This window comes from Carassius carassius, chromosome 15, assembly GCF_963082965.1.
Source record: "Carassius carassius chromosome 15, fCarCar2.1, whole genome shotgun sequence".
Lineage (NCBI taxonomy): Eukaryota > Metazoa > Chordata > Actinopteri > Cypriniformes > Cyprinidae > Carassius > Carassius carassius.
The window spans coordinates 12,601,895-12,622,181 of record NC_081769.1 but is presented as its reverse complement, the minus strand read 5'-3'; the positions used below and the strand labels follow the sequence as shown (position 1 = coordinate 12,622,181).

At 37.4% G+C, this 20,287-nt stretch overlaps 1 protein-coding gene across 2 annotated transcripts in view; it reads right to left on the bottom strand.

Annotated features, from left to right (window-relative positions):
• Positions 1–20,287, bottom strand: part of ncalda (neurocalcin delta a) — a 79,340-nt gene that overhangs the window by 13,142 nt on the left and 45,911 nt on the right. The window contains exon 1 of one of the 2 annotated variants that reach the window (XM_059567391.1): positions 13,506–13,710. The exons of the other annotated variant lie outside the window; for it this stretch is intronic. The gene's annotated coding sequence lies outside the window, so the exon portion shown is untranslated. Of the gene's footprint in view, positions 1–13,505; positions 13,711–20,287 lie in introns of those variants that run through there. 2 annotated transcript variants of the gene reach the window in all.

Here is a 20,287-nt window from a genome sequence, read left to right as displayed (position 1 = left end):
CGAGACTGAAACGGTCGATTGTATCTCTGCAACTGAATATTCTTCATGTCTTACACGTTTTATCTATCTTCAACTGCAAATTGAAGAGGAAAGCAGATGCTGAAGTCACACTGCATTAGCTATGAACTACATTCACAACATTCTTTTTGTGTCATGTGCTGAGAAATAGTTCTCAGCTAAGAGGTGTCATAGCTGACAGGCATGTATTCGGTATACAGCATTAACCCTCCTGATTAAATTGAACATCAAATCTAAACACAGATGACAGACTGGAGCTTAAATACAACGCAGTTAGCAATGGTGTCTTCATGTACAATAATGAATCTCTGTGACCTCTTGCCATGTTGCTATGGAAACAGACACTCCATGCAGCATTGGTTAGCAGAGAGAAAACAATAAATCAGTGAGACCACAGATGTTTGCATCTCTAGATGGAGCACTGCTGCTCTAAATGGATTTCCTTAAATATCTGGATTTCAGCCATTTGGAGAGAAGGGACTAACTGTACTGTGATAGTGTTGCACAGGGAAACTGTTGAATTTCAGACCGTTCCTAACAACAGTTTGCTTTATTTGTGATCCAGCGCAAGCAAGTGTAATCTTTAAATCATTAGCCAGTGAAATATTTGGGAAAAGGCAATCAGGGGAGCTCGTTGCTTAGCCTTAGTCACACCTCAATAGAGCACAAACACATCTTAGCTGGATCTTAGCTGACAAGAATTTGTTAGGATCTAGAAAGGATAGTCAGCCAAGAAAAGGCAAAAAGCAGGGCATCAGTGTTTTTATTGTTAACTAAAACCTAAACAATTTAAAATGGGTTTCACATTTAAATACAGCTTAAATGAAATAAATATTAGATGCAAATATTAAATGCAGTGAGCATTTACACTAAGTGCAAATAGGCCGCCTTGTTGCCAGAGGCTATTTATACTAACTCCACCCGCCAATGTGTGGTATATATATTATATATTATAATAAGCACTGTAGGACACTGGGGGAAACAGCATCCTATTTTCGCTTCTTGAAACTGTATAATGGCTGCAAACATTCATACACGCTAGAAAGCAGAGCTCCAAAAAAATAAGGCTCTTGATCTGGGTGGCAATTTGCTAATGACAGGAAAAATGATCTGATTAAGCTCTTGCTGAACACTGTCTAAGAGGCTCATCTTTGATGTCCACCCTGTTTGCTGCTTTCAGCCTCTTGCCATCCTGTAATATAAAAATATTAGTGTGTCTGCACTGTTTGGTCAGTGAATCCATGACTTTTCCAGTTGTCCCAGTGGACACGATTAACTGATTATTAGAATAGTCATTAACTAATTATTAGAAATTTGACTACCAGTAAATTAACCGGTAGAGATTTTGGACTATTGTCTCTATTGCGGTTATATGCTCACGTAAAAACTGCTGTGGTACGTGGTCACAAAAACTTCCCTACAAAAAAAGTCCCCTATAACCGGTTTAAATGCATCTAAGGTCAGAAAACATAGTAATTTTCTCAGAATAAACATTTAATATTAGAGTAATTTGCCAATGATTTAGAAAGGATTTGTTCCAAACAAGTTCTGAGAAAATCCCTCCCTTCCTCGAGCCTACTCTGCTCTGATTGGTCAGCTGGCTAAGCCTGCTGTGATTGGCACAGAGAGGAGTCATTGAACAATTTAGCGAGCACTACTATTGACAAAGCAAGCACATTTACATAAAACCATAATATAGTGCACCAAGTTATTATTACAATAATGACATAAAATACTAGAAGGTATGCAAGAAAATTGTGCCCACAGTTAAAGTTTAGCTGCTAAATTGTGAACAGTTAAAACAATAATGGTGGCTATATTAGCCGAGTGCTAACGTGACTAACTGTTGAAACAATACAGTTTGTAAAACAAAATATGTCTACTGTAATTTTTGAAGAATGACAGGCAAATTATGCTGTCTAAACTTTTAATCAGAACGCAGAACAGCTGTATCACAGGCGCAGCAGCCTGTTAACTGACTCGCTCGTCTCTCCTGCATTAAACATAACTGCTGGTGCAGCACAATAAACAGCAATTTCACAATGATTATAAAGTCTGTGTGCTACACTACATTCTTTATTATTAAATGAAGTAATCTGAACAATGTCAGTCAACAACACATTTAGGAAATAGTGGGTTCAGAGCGAATTATCAGAACTACTTCAGGAAACGTAAAGCTTCACTAGATATACATCACATATCAGCACAAAAAATATATATATTTTGAGCACTCAATTGAAAATGCACACTATCAATCGTACTTACAGGTTGTGGTTTGGAGAGCTTGTTAGTCCAAATTAAGAAGATTAGAAGCCAACGAAGATAAAAGCCAAGATTAGAGAAGCAGTCCTTGGTAAAATGACATGCACAAAACAAAAGGTTTGAATTGTATTTCTGTGGTACCTTTAAACACAGTGTCTTCTCAACATCATGTAAACACACTAATAGCTGAAATGTTTGTGGGCAGGTCCGACTCTGTTCGATTTTGTGGGCAGGCAGGGATTATGCAAATGTGTCACCCAGTGACGTACACCGGTAACAGGCAAAAGATTTAAAAATGTGACTCGTTACGGCGACTCAGAACCGACTCTTTTTTAAGATGTTGAAACGCAATCAGCAGCCAGTGCTGTGTTAAACCTTTGCGGGGCCTTGGGATAATGAAGCTTTAATATAGGCTAATATTAGTTTTTTGTACCGTATTTTCCGGACTATAAGTCTGTAGTAGTGCCAATCATTAGGCTAAATTATCGATCATTATTACAGTCTGTTAAAACAAAAAAGGACAACCCGTAAGACAACATACAGGTAAAACAGCAAGAACTTCTGCAGCAGAATCATCCATTCACAATGCTGTCCATCAGTCCAGGCCTTGCCCTCATTACCCATTACTACACACAACCAGTCTAAACTAGGAACCTGGCTGCATTTTCTTTCATATGAATTTATATAATTGATCAAGGTCAGATTTGTGTTTTTTTTTTTTGAAGCTCAGAAAAATAAGACTGTGAGACCACAATTAAGAAAAGGAAACTAAATCCAAGCAACCGGCCTTAAGAATAACTAATATAATAAAAGGCATTTCATGTTGGCGTGCCAGCAAAAACAATAGTGCAGGAAAAAAGTTTCCCGCAGACAGAGGAGAGCCAAGGAACAGAATGACTATTAACACTTCCAACTAACACATCATAAATAGTGCAAACTAAGGAGGAATGCAACAGTATCCGTTTTCCAAGTTTTCTGAGAACTGTATTTTTAGCAATGGCAATGCATTTGGTGTGAGAAATACCAGAAATAAAGGTATTAACAAAGGTATAATTGAATCATTTCAGTTTTCTCTAGTTTAGGCCACTCTACCTTGCACTCTATTATACACACAAAAAAAGATCTACTAAAAAGATCCAGCAATAAGGGATGGGACGGTTTGCTGAAAAAAAAAAAAAAAATTAACAGTTCGGTTCTTCCCACACGGTTCGGCACGAGCTGGGACCACGGTTCAACTTAAATCTGACAAAGCATCTGTAATATGGTTTGCTATAAATAACATGTAAAACAAACAGGGTTCAGCTAATATAGGTTTCTGTTGATGTATGCGCATTCTTCCCAGGCATTACAATAACAGCAATGAAAAAAAAAATGAAAAAAAAAAAACCTGGACAAGCATGCACTCTTGTTCAATGAGAATGCTGTATGCTGGATTATGAGCAGTCATTTCTTCTGTCATCACCCGGGTGCTGATAGCGCATGCACAGTTGAGACCTGAACAGCACACATTGATATCTGTGTTTAAACTCATTTAAGCTTTGTCAGTTTAAAAATTTAAGAGCCAGAGGACGCGAGCTCGCACGCGCAGTGAGAAGATTTGTGTTAAATATTAAGCTCTCTCTGAAGTATTGTGTTTAAATGGACAAATTCACACAAAAATTATGTCAAAATGCCATCTTGGTAAGTATCCTACAGCAGACATAGCTGGCTGAACGTAGGCCTACTGTATCAGTGCATTCTCTTAAAGTGACAGTCTTTATATTAATCGAACAGGAACAACAAAGAAATCACTCACTGCTCTTGATTGAAAAGCTTTTGTAACTTTAATAAAGAACAATCTTTAATTTATACAGTCCAATATGCAATACTGTTTTACATTTGATTAATTTATTCAATTTCTGTACCTAAAAATTTATGTTAGACCTCCCTAAAAAAAAAACGAAGAAAAAAAAACAACTTTATTTTATTTGAATCTTTACTCTATTGTATTTATTTGTGCTGTTGCTTGTAGTTATATAGAATATTCGGGAACACTTTAGTATAGGGTCCAATTCTCACTGATAACTAGTTTCTTTTTAGCATGCCTATTATTAACATATTGGCTGTTTATTAGTGCTTATAAAGTACATATAATGCATGACACCCATAATCCTACCCAATACCCTAAACTTAACAACTACATTATAAACTAAAAATAAGTTAAGAGTTAATTGAGGCAAAATTCATAATTAATGGTTTGTTAATAGTGAGAATTGGACCTTAATATAAAGTGTGACCAAGGTTTCCCATACATTCATTAATTTGTGGCGGCCCGCCACAATATCAACGCTGACCGCCACGGATTGATTCAGATTTTTCAACTATTTAATATGGGTACAATTGTATTTTATTGTAGAGCTGCGCACTGCTTGCTCCCTCCCTCTCACAAACTGACAACGGAGGCACGCACGACTAGCCACGATATGAATCAAAACATGAGCATGCGTTAGTTAGAGGATGGTGATTAATGCTTATTCCCCATGCGAAGATTCCAGAATCAATCCGGAGTTGAATGGTTAGTAATGAACACTTTTGCTCAACATAACTCTGAGAAGTTAGTCTATGATAAGCGCTGTTGCGTTTCCATTACAGATTCATGCAAAACTTTTGTGTTTTTTTCTAAATATCGATAAACAACTATTGCGAAATGACGGCGTTTCCATTAACCGATGTTATGCGACTAAAACGTCATTTTTTTCCTCTCGCTCGTCGTTGGTAGGTTTATATATCACAGCCACCAGACTAGACATTATATTATTATTATCTCCAGGTTCAGGTTGGTGTGTGTTAGTTTTTGTCCACCTCAATCTCCAGGTCTGTGTGTGCATGCGTGTGTGTCAGAGTCTGTGTGTGTCAGTAACGTGCGGTGAAATCTTGTCATGGGTAGGCTGTGACCTATCAATGTGTGGAATATATGTTCATATATTCATTCAGTTAATTTAGCAACCCAAGTTCATTTTAGGCATCATCAGATCACTGCCTGCATTCAGCAAAGTCAGTCATGTGAGGCTAATGCACAATCAAATATAATAATCAAATTAATGGACACATCTATCTTATGACTTATACAACAAACAAATGTTTTGTGCGGGACACAGAGAAGGAGGCGGTGCGGCAGCCTAGTCACTCCATCAAAATGCGCAAACGGGCACAGACAGCCACGGCGCACACACACACACACACACACACTTTTGGTCTGGTGACGGCGCACCAGGCTACAGTCAGAAAACATTGCGTCAGCAGTACAGCTTTAAAGTACAAAAACAGCTTATTCGCTCCTACAAACTGCTAGGCGCACACACCGACACGCAAGTATACTAGATGCTAGTATTCGGGAAGCGCGCGGATTGAGTGAGAACGAGTAGATCACGTGACATGAAGCAAGCTCGGTCTCTGCCTCAATGTTGATAATTCAAGACAGCATGAGAACTGACTGCGCATGCCCAAATCTACATAAACTACGTTCTATGGACCAAAGAGACACCGCTCACCTCTGCCTCAATGGCCATGGCTTTTGCATTTCCTGCATGAAACAACGGTTTTTAGGAGCAAACAATGGCAAAATGAGTATATTATGTGTATTCCTGAAAATTTTTGTTACAAAAAATAATATTTGGAATAAAATTAATGCAATTAATAATGTGGTGAATTAATAAAGCTCTTGGAATTAATAAATGTAATGTCAACATTTCCTTTGGTGAGGCACTGCCTAACCTGCCTACCCTGACCGCACGTCCCTGGTGTGTGTCCATCTCCAGGTCCAGGTTTGTGTGTGTGTGTGTGTGTGTGTGAGAGCAAAATTTGCAACAAGAAGTCTGTGGAGCAGTCATAGCATAGAAAGTGTAGCAATGGCATAGCAATGTAGCAATAGCAATGTCTTTAAAGGGATAGTTCACCCAAAAATGAAAATTCTATCATCATTTACTCACCTGTAAACATACAAGTTGTTCCTGTATGAGTATAGGTATATATGATATAAACCTGTATGAGTTTCTTTGTTCTGCTGAACACAAAGGAAGATATTTGGAAGAATGTTTGTAACCAAACAGATCTCGGTCCCCATTGACTACCATAGTATATATTTTTTCCTACTTTGGAAGTCAATGGGGACCGAGATCTGTTTGATTCTGACACTAAGTGTTGGCAATGGAAATGTGTATTTGTCACTAAAAATATATGATATATTTATGATATATATGATATACCCCCACCCCGTCCCCAAACACCACACCACCGCAAATAGAATCTAATTCTGTGGGAAACACTGGTGTGACCGAATATTATATATATATTTTTTAAAGTATTATGTTTTCTATAAACATAGCACATACCGAACCGTACTGAAACGGCGACTCTAAAACCGTGAGACGAACCGAACCATGAAAAGTTGAACCGTTCCACCCCTACTAACAATAGGCTTAAAGCTATACACATTTAAATTAATGCATCTCTACAGGAAATGTACAAAATCTATGGGAGTACAAAGCTGTGTGCAACAGTCAAGAGTGTAACAAAACAAGAACAGCTGTGTCCAGCTCTCAGCATGGTGGAGGATATTTTCTGACATGAGGTGCCCTGCAGAGATTGAGCCGGACACAAACAGGGCAAAAAAAAGACTCCTATTTGTTTCAAACTGAGAGCAAATCCAAGCTATTTGACTGAGTACAGTCTTTGTTTTCACTATCAGCAACTGAAAGGAATTGAAATGGAAGCTGAAGACCTGCTTAAAGTTCATGTACAACCAAAGACAAGCAAAGACATATACGTGACCTAAAGATCATTGTAATTCTGAGTGCACAAACCCACTCCAGAACAACCTGCAAAAACGATACTCTAAGCAAACTTGTGGCAATACCTAGTAAAAAAAAAATACACAATTTTAATGCCAGTAAAACATGTCCATTCTATTAAATGCACTTCATAACAGTAATATAATTCCTCAGTTTGGAGAAAGTCAAAATTGTGAAAAAAAAAGAAGTTCTAAAATATATTTATAGGGCTCTTCTCTGGCATGCAGTTGTCAAATATTTGTCAGTGATAATAGCTTATCGCATCCATATCAGTGCTACTTGTACGCATTTCATGTCACTTCACTGTATGGCTGCACAAACAATCAGAAAATGATTCTGTGACTGATATGACAGCTGCTCTCATTACCTGATCGTGAAAAGTGTTTATGTGCACGTTTGTTGAGAGCATGAACATTATGGCTTTTTTAAAGCATTTATTTAATTGAAGTTAACTAAGTTTAGAACTTTTTCTTAGTGCATGTACAGTAAGTAATGTAAATTTTTTAAAGCAACATCTATTGCACAGAGATATTAGGTACTTTCTTGGGTTACAAATTCACACAACTACTGTATAAAAGTACAGAAGGAAATCTCTCTTTTTTTCTGCTATCCTGTGTGTCCGGATCTTCTATAATGGTAACATTCCGGATGATTTTTCAATAGTCCAGTGCTGCCTTAAGCCTGGCTCACACTACAGGAGTTTTAAAATCATAACCAATTTTGAAATCTGGTTGCTACACACACATGAGGAGAATCTTTGCAGATTATCTTCCCTCAAATATTAAATATGCACACACTACAAGATTTGAACATCGTGGCACATCACACACTGCAAGATATCATTAAGATTATCATGCCAGAGGGAGCGCCTTTACGTGATCTCACGCAGCAGATCATCACAAATTTTTTTTTTTTGTGCACTCACCTTGTGCATTCAAAACAGAGGCGATTTCACTCCAGCGCTTCTCTTTCTCCTTACAGTTGTGATGTGTTTTCGACACATTATACAGGCAGTTGTGTCATTGCAAAATGTCAAGAAACAGTTTCCTCTATCTCCACAAAAATCCTGTAGTGTGAGCCAGGTTTTAGGTCTTGCCCCTAACAATGAGCTTGTAACCAGTTTCTTACAGAACTTCTCAGTAACTTCTTAGTAAGTTTAAATAAGCTTATCTTCTGTGAATATCTTCTGCATGAGAGTTGCATAACAACGATATTACTCAATGCATATGAGTAGCATAAATGACCAATCATTAAAACACTAGACATTCTCTAACAGTGAGCGGTTGTGAAAGAGCCTGTCACAGGCAACATGGCTTCTTTTTCAAACTAGGGCTGGACGATTAATCGAAAAATAATCAAAACCGAAATTCATAACCTCTAACCGACGTAATTTTCCCATGTCGGTTATTTCGTTTTTTTAATCCTGTTAACACTTCCCCCTTTAAAGCATACTAGCGCGTGTGTAGTCACATGACTCTGCTCTCCAGTCAGTGGCATAAAAGCAAAACACGGAGGTGAACGCAGGTTCAACACATACTGATGGGGCGTGAGCAGTGAGCCTTGCGTCTTTACTAAACTTTGTCAGTTGTATTTGTTTAATGGTTTGGACATTCAAGCAATTAGAGGAACGGATGTGTATTCTTATATCGAGCTACAATGTTCGCGCAGCTGCATTGTGGCACGAGCACTCATATAAACAGTAGCTATGAAGATCGCGCGCACAGAGGAACACAGAAACTAGTTGTCAGCGCTGTCCTGTGATTTATCACTAAAGTAGCTTAGAATCTGAAAACTTATTATAGCATGTTTGTGTGCAGCGCACATGAAGCACAAGCGCGTGCATAGAGAGCAGCGGTCGGCGGTCGCGCTGCGGGTCCCAGTGTTTGTGTCCGTTCTCGGACTGTTCTGTGTATTTTAACTGTAGAAAAGGTTGTTCCGAGTCGAAACTACGATACAGAAAACTACATCAGTATATCATCATAAACGCAGCCGTTTTTGTCTTACGTGAACGTAAACAGATGAGAAAGAAAACATACATGTGCAGTATTTTTGCTTGAAGAGACAACAGCCTAATAAACGCGCTGCCTGTCATTAATGTTAATCAAAGAACAAAAGAAAATCATTCACTGATCTTGACTGAATATATTTAATAACTTTACTTGATTAATCTTTATTTTATTTAGAAAAATAAAACTATGCAGTGTTTTTAAACTTTTAATTACAGTTTCTGTACCTGAAATTTAGTTTAGTTGTATTTATTTATGATATTGCTAATTGATTTGTTTGTTCCTTTCTTATTACTGACCTATCTTATTACTTGTCTTTAACACTTTAATATTTGAAATTTATATTAATCTAGTTGTTTTTGCTATGGTATTTTTTTTTTAATCACAGGCAAAATTCCTCTTGCAGTGTTTTGTAGGCTGATGATTTTTACTCATGTTATTCAACTGCAACAGAATGCTTTGTAAAAATGTTTGACATCTAAATGTTTATATTGGATTTTGTATCTTATTGAAATCTAAACTAGGAATCAATAAGAATCGGAATCGATAAAATTCAAACGATACCCAATCCTAGTAAGGACAAAAGTGTCTGCTAAATAATTACATTTAAATATAATGTAAATGTAAATAACAAAACTAAATTTAAATTAGAGACTGAAACAAGCCCCAAATCAAATAAATAAGTAACACACAAAAAAAGAAATCTCTTCATATAAACAAAATAAGGCTTTGTCTCTGCTCTTTTCATTTAAAATTAGCGGCAACACTGCATTTTAATCATGATCCAATCCACCATGAACAAAGATGTTGGATACATATACGATAACAAGCTTTTAGTCTTAATTAGATTGTAAAAATTTTAAGCAAAAACAGAATGGTTTGACCAGATTTGTGAAACTATACATAAAACATTTGCATGAAACCGAAACCACAGACAAGCTGAATTAGATGCAGATTCACTCTCTGCCAGGAGGTGGCGCTTAAAGCATTTCCTTGATTTCCGCTGTAAACAAAGCAGCGTTGCACTAATGAACTTTAATATGCATTATAAGCCGAGTTTCCACCGCTGGAACTTTACCCAGGAACTAGGGACTTTGAGCTGGTACTCCGTGTGTTACCACCGCAGGTACCAGGATCTAAATAAAATTCCAGGTGCCCCTCAGAAAGTCACGAGGTAGTACTTTTCAAAAAGTATGTAACTTTCGGGGGCAGGACTTGGGTGCTAAACATGCTGACTGGTTGAGATCATGCAGCATCGCGATTTCAATCACCATTTATTTGGATTTTCTAAATTTTACTGTTATCGTGTCATGAAATTTAATTTTAACAGTATTTCAGGTGAGAATGTAAATGTTTACAACTAAAAATGTAAAAACTCAAAGTTTACTTACAAAAGCCAATTTAAAAATGTGTTTTGCCGATTTCGGAGATGATCATCTCCATGCGATCATGTTTACTGATGAGAGCAGTCTTGACTTGGCTAGTCCTTCTGACATTTGCTGCTGGCTCTGATGTCTCTTTAGTGATTAAACAAAATATTTTGTTTTGGGTAAATCTAACAGTTAATATTTGGACTTTATTCAATTAATCTATTAATATGTTAAAATGAAAATAAAAATAAAAAGGGGCAATACTGTTGATATAATATTTTGTTTCATGGTAATGTAGGCTATATAGGCCTACAAATTTCCCTGAACTACATTTCTGTAGCTATTATTGTGTTTACATTAAAACGAAAGGAGTGGTGTTTGATATCATAATTCAGCTGACTGATTTTATCAAATACTGCTGTTTTCAGAATTACCAGATTTGTGTCGTCAATCCGCTGGTGATCACACTCTTTAGTCGAACTCGGAAAGTCCAAACTACAGAGGATGTAAGTCCGAAATTTGCGTACTTTGTATTAGAAACGCGCAGACATATGTCACCAGACTATTTGCCTAATCTTCACAGTACTTTTGACTGTGGTGGAAATGCAGAAAGCAACAGGTCTGGGAGTGGGGGAGAAAGATCCTGCAAAAAAAAAGTTCCTGGTACAATTGTTCCGGGTAATTTCAGTGGAAACGCTGAAATATAGAGGCAACATGATAAGAAAAAACTACTATCTAAACTTTTCTAAAGACGTTACGTCCCCCTCAAACATACATTCATATAAACTCCTACCCCTAATTAAATCGCAATTTGTTTTGCATCTCAACCGATTTGAATTGTCACATATTTGATTCGATTTTCAACCGGCTCATGATTAATTGTTACATCCCTAATGCACAAGATTTGGATCAGTCTCATCTGACCGATACCCGATCTGACAGAAAATGCCAGTATCGGAGCAATACCAAAACCGAATATTGGCGCACCCCTAGTATCAATTGGGTCAGGTGACCAGATGTTATTTAAGATTCAGGTTTAAGTTAATGCAGATCTCTAACTGGAAGTCACTTTGGATGAAAAGCCACTACTTTTGCCTGGAGCCACTATTGTTACAAAAAAAAAATTAATTTACAACATTATAGTATAACATACTCAAACAGAAATTTTGGCAGTAAAAGTAAACAGAAGAAGAATCCAGATCAATGTAAAAAAAATAAATCAGTCCGGATTTTCATGCCTTGTCTTGGTGTGAATACACCTTAAAGCAATAGTTCACCCCAAAATGTAAATTCTGTTAATTCCTGTTCAAATTGTTCTTGTGCTTAAAAAGAAAAGATGATATTATGTTGGTAACCAAAATGTTGCTGGTAGCAATTTTTTCATTCATTTTTTTCCCCCCATACAATGGAAGTTGATGGCTTCCGTCTGTTTGGATACCAGCATTCTTCAAAATATATTTGTTTGTGTTCAACAGAAGAACTAAATTGATTCACGATGGGTGAGTAAATTAGGGCGAGTAAATGACAATTTTTTTTGTGTGAACTCTTATTTCACTGGGCCCTAAATGAGAACATTTATTTTACTTCGTGTTGAACTTGAAAATTAAAGATTGTTTTAGTAAACACTAGTAGTGTAGGTTTGAGATGCATACATTATGGCATTAAGTGCTTAACAGAATGATCCTGACTTTGAAAATGCTATTAAAACAGCACTTAGAGGCTTCATATTGAGAGAGAAAAAAAAGTTCATTTGGCACTCTGTATTTAAGCCGTTTAATAGATACACACAACACACAAGCACCACCTACACACCGCACACACACACACACACACACACACACACACACACACACACACACACACACACACACACACACACACACACAGAGAAGCTGTAATACACACACACACAGATGCTGTAATAACAGACAGGGCTGATAACACACAATAGCAGTTGTTGCGGCGAGGATAATCTCCTCCCACACAACGTGGGCCATGCTGAACAAGCTGTCAGCAGTGTCTCTCATCCCTACAGCCAGCAGGCCTCCAACGCAGGAGTTCGTTTGTCTCTGGTGCCATGTGTTTCTGAACTAGAAGTAGGCTGTGTGCACACAAGAGTGCGAATAGGAAATACTGCCACATCACTACATGGACCTGATAAAATCTAATAACCCATATGTCTCACAGCAGGAGTCAAACTGAGCATGGGTCTGCTTCTCAGGTAGGCTGATGCATTAAATTAGCTGCTGGTAAATCAGCTAATGATGTATACGATGAACCTTCCATTTGAAGGGTAAAGTATATTTTGCTTTAGTCTGCTTAAAAGCTCTCTGACACAAGCTCTTCTTGGGTTTGAAATGATAGCGCAACTATTTTTGAATAAAGCCAACCGCCGAGCCTTCCAAAAAAAAAAAAGACAAAAAAAAAATAGAAAAGAAAAAAACTCCAGCAATTAGCAATAAATGTTTTCTTCCTGCCATAGATCGTCCTCCACCCACGTTCAATGCGGGGGGGGGGGGGGGGGGGGGGGGGGCTATTCTGGTATTCGGTGCATGTGCATCTCCTCAGAGAGAGCATTCTTAATGCACTCGCTCACCCACTTGCATGAGTTAAGCGAGGAGTGAAAGTGTGGGGGAAGGTGAAAATGAAAAGTTGGGGAAGAGTAGAGGAAGAATTTGGCTACATTATGCCATCTCCCTCATCTCTCATCCTTTCCCATGAGGCTCTCTAACATAGCCGTTTCCGCTATGACAATATGATCAAATTTAGAGCTGCTGGTGTAGTGATAACTGGACTATCTCACTCCAACTCATTCAGCCTACAAACAACCGATAACAAGAGACAACAAGGATCTGAAAGGGCAGGGAAACACTGGAGGAGACAATCTTTGTACAGGGGAGTGTACATAGACCCCCAGTGCGCTGTTAGCGTGTGACGAAGTGAGAGAGCATGCAACAGCTGTGCACAAAAAACATTGGGCATTTTGTCAAAAGAAATATGAGAAAAGGAGTATGACTTACCTCTTTTTCTATTTCTATTTTCCCCCTGCTATCCACTGCCTTCAACAGTCCATAACCTGGCTATTTACACCTGACGATAAGGATGATGCTGGCAGCTAGAAGAGACCACCAGGACTAAGATTATTCAACAAGTCCTCAAGATTCCACGAAGCTCTTTGCAGTCAAGAGTGAACCAAACTCTGGCAGCATCCCACCCACAATGACGTCAACGGCCAGTCACGTGAGCGCATAAAAAGCAGAAGCGAGCTAGTGTTGCCCTGGCAACCGGCAGACAGTTCTTTACTGATTTCAATAGGTCATCCGTCAGAGCTGCGGTGAAAGAGACCCTCACAAAACCACAGTCTAATCCGCAGCCAAAATGAGTGTTTTGGAAGAAAAGCTTCAGTGTAGACAGGAAGCTGCGTTCAACAGTGAAAAGAAACCACATGAAGTGCGCAACAGTATGCGTAATGTGAATCCACAACAATCATCAGATTGTAGCAGTGTGATGTGCTGCACGAAGAAGCGTTGAGGTATGAAAAGCAGTGTTGTGGTAGAGCTTCCAGCAGTTTCAGACACACTTCCCTCAACAGTGGCAGGAACAGAGGCGTTCTGGTGCGGAGTCAATGGTTCCCATGAGACTCTGGACCCAGATTATTAACATTCTTTGGTACTCAGAACCACAGAGGAAGGCAGAACATAAACAGACATCAGCTTCATGATTACAGTCAACATTACAGTTCCACTGCGTTACCAAATTCCCTGAGAACGAAAATCATGTAATGCATTGACACTTGATATACCATTAAATTCCTTAAACTGAACCTTTAATGGTTGCAATCCAGCTCTAAATCAGAAGAACTACAACTAAAGCTGCAACAAATAATTGATAAAACTATCATCAAAAGTGCAGGGCATCTTTTTCAAACACCCATTTCAGTATTTAACACTTTTTTTGTCATTAATGCTGACAACCAAAAACAACAAATAAAAGATGAGCTCTGAATAATCACCAAATAACAAAGTGAAAATCACAAATAAAGCAACAGTATAAATAAGACCCTGCTTAAAACACTTTTGAACGACAGAAATCATAATCATAAACTTTGTATACGTTGTTTTAATGTGTCATTTGTTCAGTTATTACACAAAATTTTAAATAGGGTTTTTCAACAACTTCCATTGCTTGGACAAACACTTGCGAATATGCGTTCATGACATTATAACAACTAATATGGACTACTTTGTCGATCATCTTGGTACTTTTCTGTGCCTTGACATTGGTAACTCCCTCACTGCCTATAGGAGGGTCAGAGAGCCCTCAGATTTAATCAAAAATATCTTAAATAGTGCTCCAAAGATGAAAAACGGTCCTATGGGTTTGGAACAACATGAAGGTGAGTAATAAATGACAGAATCTTCTTTTTGGGTGAATTATCCCTTTAACCAAATTGCAATGCAGAGAGCCAGTTCTTAAATCAACCTACAAATTGCTCATGTACAATATATTAAACAGGGATAGCAGATAGTATTTTAACATTGTTAAAGTGTGCTGGAGCTCTCACAAACTTGATTTAGGGGAAGATTTGCAGGATTTAGAAATCAAAATATTGCATTCTAGATATGAAGAGTGTTAAAATAATGTGCTTGTCATAAAACTCCAGCACATTTTTCACTGTAATCATTCAGGAATGAAAAACCCAATTAAACATTAACATATTAGGTTTTCCGCAGTTGTGTGGTTACCCTTTCAACATAACTTCTTTGAAAACCAGACAGCACATTTGATTCGTGTCTTCTAGAAAACAAACAATTATTTGGGCTGCACTGGCCCAGCACCCAGGGAGTGAGTCCTCATCTCTGGATTCCTTTACAGACAGTGGAAAGAGAAGCACAGGGGTCACTATTTCAGGGTGAACCCGCCCACTCTCCAGCCCAAGAGCATGGAAAAAAACTTTCATGCTTTCAAGCTTTCATGCAAGGGGTCTAATTTGAATAACATCTGGTGGCTAGTTGAATAGAGGCAACCAAGCCTCTTAAATGAGGCAAAAAAGGATGACAACAGAAAAAGGGCAAGGTCATGAAATAAGAGCACCATGGGGGGAGAACTTTGGCACAGAGAGAGAGGGGGAGCATCCCCAAAGGGCTAATGGGTAAACTAAGGGGGAGAGGATGCTTGTGAGAAACACGCATGTTTGTTCAAGACCATACAAGGGAAAAAATAAAGTTATCATGTATGCCACAAACAATGGATAAAGAAAGTTGAGTGAAAAGAGAAAGAAGTTTAGAGACAACATTGTAGTTTAGTGGCAAGTAATTTTGACAAGAAATGCCTGTTGCTCGGATGCAAAGACTGCAGCTTGAAAAAAAAAAATCATTAATATCTCGATTAACAGAAGAAACAAAAGCTATTAGTGCACATGAATGAATGGCTATTTGTCTGGATGTTCAGTGGTGCTTTGTGCCTGTGTGTGAAAGCTTTTTGTAGAAATGTGAGGGCATGGACATGTGAGTTCTCATGCTTTTTTTGTGTCAGAATTAATTTTTTACTAGATTTTTATTTGACATCATCTTATTTTCAAATACTGTGGCTAATATTAGTGATCAATGCAAAACAAGTGCAAATAAAAATAGAAATAAAGTCCCTTTTTGCCTTTGTGCCTCTTACCTCAATGTAGTCCTTCCCAACTAATATAGTAGATTATAATATAAATTAATTTAGAATATATAAATTAATTTAACTCTGGAGCTGCGCGAGCGTACTCAAGCAGAAACAGAGGATACAAGGTGTGTGTTTATCGATAGATTTTTAGAATATGTGTATCTGTGCCATTCTTTGGCATAAATACAGTTTACAAAAGGTCAAGAGGGAGCAATCGGTTTCTCATCTATTGTAAAGTTTTCTCTCCGTTCACCGCTCATCACACCGCAGCTGTTTCCTCCAGCGATAATCTAGCCCTTAACGCATATGAACACATACTTTAATTGCACTTATTTAAATATACTTAATCTAATTATACGTATTTTATACATACGTTACTGTGCAAAAGTCTTTGTCAGACTGCTTGTGCATTCAACAAGCTCACTAGATTATTATTAAAATTAATGGCAAAATGAATGTTTGGAAATGTAAACTGATAATTCCTACTGACATACTAAAGCAAAAGATAGAATTAACTGGCTTAAAACCCTTTTTTGGGGAGAAAATACTAATGTGCTAAGACTGTACTTTACAAACGACATTGTTGCTACTTTATAAAGAATGACCATACAGTCATTCACAGAACTGATTAAAGACAGTGACAGACAGCACTCATCTTAACTAAATATCAGAGTGATTGACAGAGATACAGTAGAAACATTATGTGTGGTTTTGTATTAAAGGGACAATAAGTAACTTTTTAGGTATTTTATTATCTAAAATCAATATTTTTATTCATAAATATGCCCTCAATGGTGTACAAATACCTATGCCAATGTTTAAACTAATTCTCGTAAATGAAGAATTTATTATCTTTATATACATGAGACGGGTAGGTCGACGGAGGCTTCCATGTAGTTCTGCCATCTTGCAAAACTATAATAGCAGAGAGGGACAAAAAGTACTAAGCCAACGCGTTTCCACAACGCGTTTTCGGTCAGAGCCAGTGAAACTGCACCGGCAAGGTTAAGTCTGGATTGCATTCTTATTATGGACCATACATATGCCGCGCCACAGGAGAAGAAAACATCGTCGCCAAAACGAAGTGCTATTAGAAGACATCCTGTCAAAGCTTTTTGGTACATATCGCCTACCGTAGATGCAACGCGCATTTGAAAAAGCGAGGCGCTGGAGAGCAAAATTAGTTTGAATGCAAAATACAATTTCACCACTAGATGGGAGTAATTCCTACTTACAGTCCCTTTAAATAATGGCCCAGATCATGAAATCCATTTATTAGCCTTAGAGTAAGGGAAGCTTGGGAAATGAGAGCATCCAAGGAGTGTGTGAATGCTATGGATTTATTTTAAATCTTTTTAATGTTCTTTAATGTTATCCTTTTTAGGCTTTTTTATTTTATTTATTTATTTTTATAGAAGTATCAATTCAGGCACCGTTTAAGCACCGCTACCATTTTAAAAGTATCAAAATGGCACCGGTATCGAATAAAACCCAATCGATACCCAACCCTGGTGCCCTGGGATCGGAAGTCTTGCCGGGCTCGGAGCTCTCTCCCTGGACAGCACGCCAAATATGCATAACTTTATTTAATCATGAGTAAATGTGAACTCATGAAGTGAAGTTTCATAAACTAATTTCGGGAGGAGCATGCACAGATAATTAACACAGCCAGTCCATCATTAGTGATTACACCGATTACCAATCAGCTAAAGAGAAAACCACCTATAAAAAAATCACTATGTCCTACCTTCATTATCTCTCGACTTTCAGAATCCCTCCGCGACCCCGATCCCAGCACCTTTATACAAGTTTGTACCCTAGCTCGGGGAGAAGAACTTGGGGGAGCACTTTGGGCTGGGCTGGACACCTCGGGAGGGGTGACCCTAGCTCGGGAGTCTTGCTGGGCTCAGAGCTCTCTCCCCAGACAGCACACCAATTACGCAAAACTTTATTTAATTATAGGTATATTTGAACTTAGTGCTGGGCGGTTTGACCAAAAATTTATATACCCTTTTTTTTTCAAATTTATACCGGTTTTCCGGTTTATTAAATATATACAGTACAAACCAAAAGTTTGGAAACATTACTATTTTTATTGTTTTTTTTCAAATTTATACCGGTTTTCCGGTTTATGAAACATATTACAGTACAAACCAACAGTTTGGAAACATTACTATTTTTAATGTTTTTTGAAAGAAGTTTCTTCTGCTCATCAAGCCTGCATTTATTTACTTGATTATAAGGATTTCATTGCTTTTCATAAAACTGTGAACTGATTCTATGTATTTTTTTTCTTCCCTTTTAGCCATTTGCAAACAGGACAAGGACAGCCTTTAAGGAAAGCTGAGGAAAGCTGTTCTCTGCATTTCCAAGAGACAAGAGTATACCTCCACAGACTAATGTTGTGTTTGTACTAAACCCAGAGCAGCCCTGAATGATTGACCCTGCTCGTATTCCAACCCCCCCCCTCTCTCTGTAAAGATAATTTATATAACAATATAATTTAATATAATTAATATAATGACCTTATTAAATGTTTCTGTAGTTTTTGTCAAATATTTGGAGGTGGATGCTGCACACTGGTGGTGTTTGAGGAGATTCAGCCTTCTATGTAAAGTGCTTTGAGTGCCCAGAAAAGCGCTATATAAATGTAAGGAATTATTAGTTATTAATAATTAAATATAACCAGTTTCCTCAGTCGATCACAATACTATAGACTGCATTTAAAATGCTTTGCACAGGCTATTTAATGCTGATAATGTACTGCGTGTGTCTTTACACAAAAACTACATGATGTAAATAGCTTAGAAATGAAAAACACAGGAACTCATAGTGAGTCCAGCTGCAATATCATGATAAACTCATTGTGATGTTGTTATAATGATTATTAATTTTGATTAATCTAAAGTTTTTTGAGGGGAGCATCTCATATTCTGGTCTGTGATAAACATAACTATACTTTGAGATTTTGGTGTACAAGGTAAACCTCACATACTCACACTCAAACATTCATATGTGTTAACAAAAACAAACCACTGTTTCAAAATGTGTTTTCTGCACGAGTGTGTGTAATATACTGTTGTTGTTCTCTTGTTGATCTGACTGCTTCTATTGTTCTTTCATTTGTAAGTCGCTTTGAATAAAAGTGTTTGCTAAATGATTAAATGTAAATGTAATGTGCATTATAGAACAAAATGTCAAGCATCGTCAAGTTTTTTACATTATTTGACTCATTAATTGAATAAAATAGAAAATCTTGAGGGAAGCGGCGGGGAATTAATCTTTATTAGTCAGGTAATGTCTTCACAACTAAACCACTCTATTCCCAGAGAAAGACAGAACTGAAAACTGAAATAAAACGTGTTTCTTGAGCTGAGATTGATTCAGAGGTGTGTGTGTGTGTGTGTGTGTGTGTGTATGTGTGTGTACATGTATATATTATACTTAAGAAGCTCATTAATTAAACACAATTTGGAACTCATGTTCACAATATTTTGTGTTGTGTCATTAGTTGTGTCTTAATTTGATTAAGAATTTTTACACAAATAGTATTTTTAAAATTAAATTTCACAAATATTTATTTTACTCTATAATTTACTATTAATTTATTCTTCATTTCTGTCGATTTTGTATTATTCCACCCTTGATATTACATATTCTTCTTGCTATTATTAATCTATTGTTGTTTAGTTATTTATTATGGTATTATTCATATTATACATATAATTTGTGCTATTATAAATCTATTATATCACATATGTTATTGTTCCGTTGTACTTGCTTTTCATATTATTCACTTTACTTCATGTTGTACTATGTACAGTTTTTAATTAGGGCTGGGACAACGCGTCGAGGTCATCGATGACGTCGACGCAAAAAATACGTTGACGCAAAATATGCGCTTTGATTCGTCGACCTGTTTTTATTTCTCTAAAAAACGTTTGCAAAACGTTAACCTTATGTGCGCTGAATATACACGATGGCCGGATCAACATTCTGTCCAACGTTATATAACCAATCCAGGGGTTTTTCTGCATTGATCTTTTTTTTTTGGCGGCTGTCAAAGCCTTATTTGATCGGTGAGTGATGTAGAATAGAATGACTGTGCTGCTGCGCCTGACAGGGCGCGTACGAGAGAGAG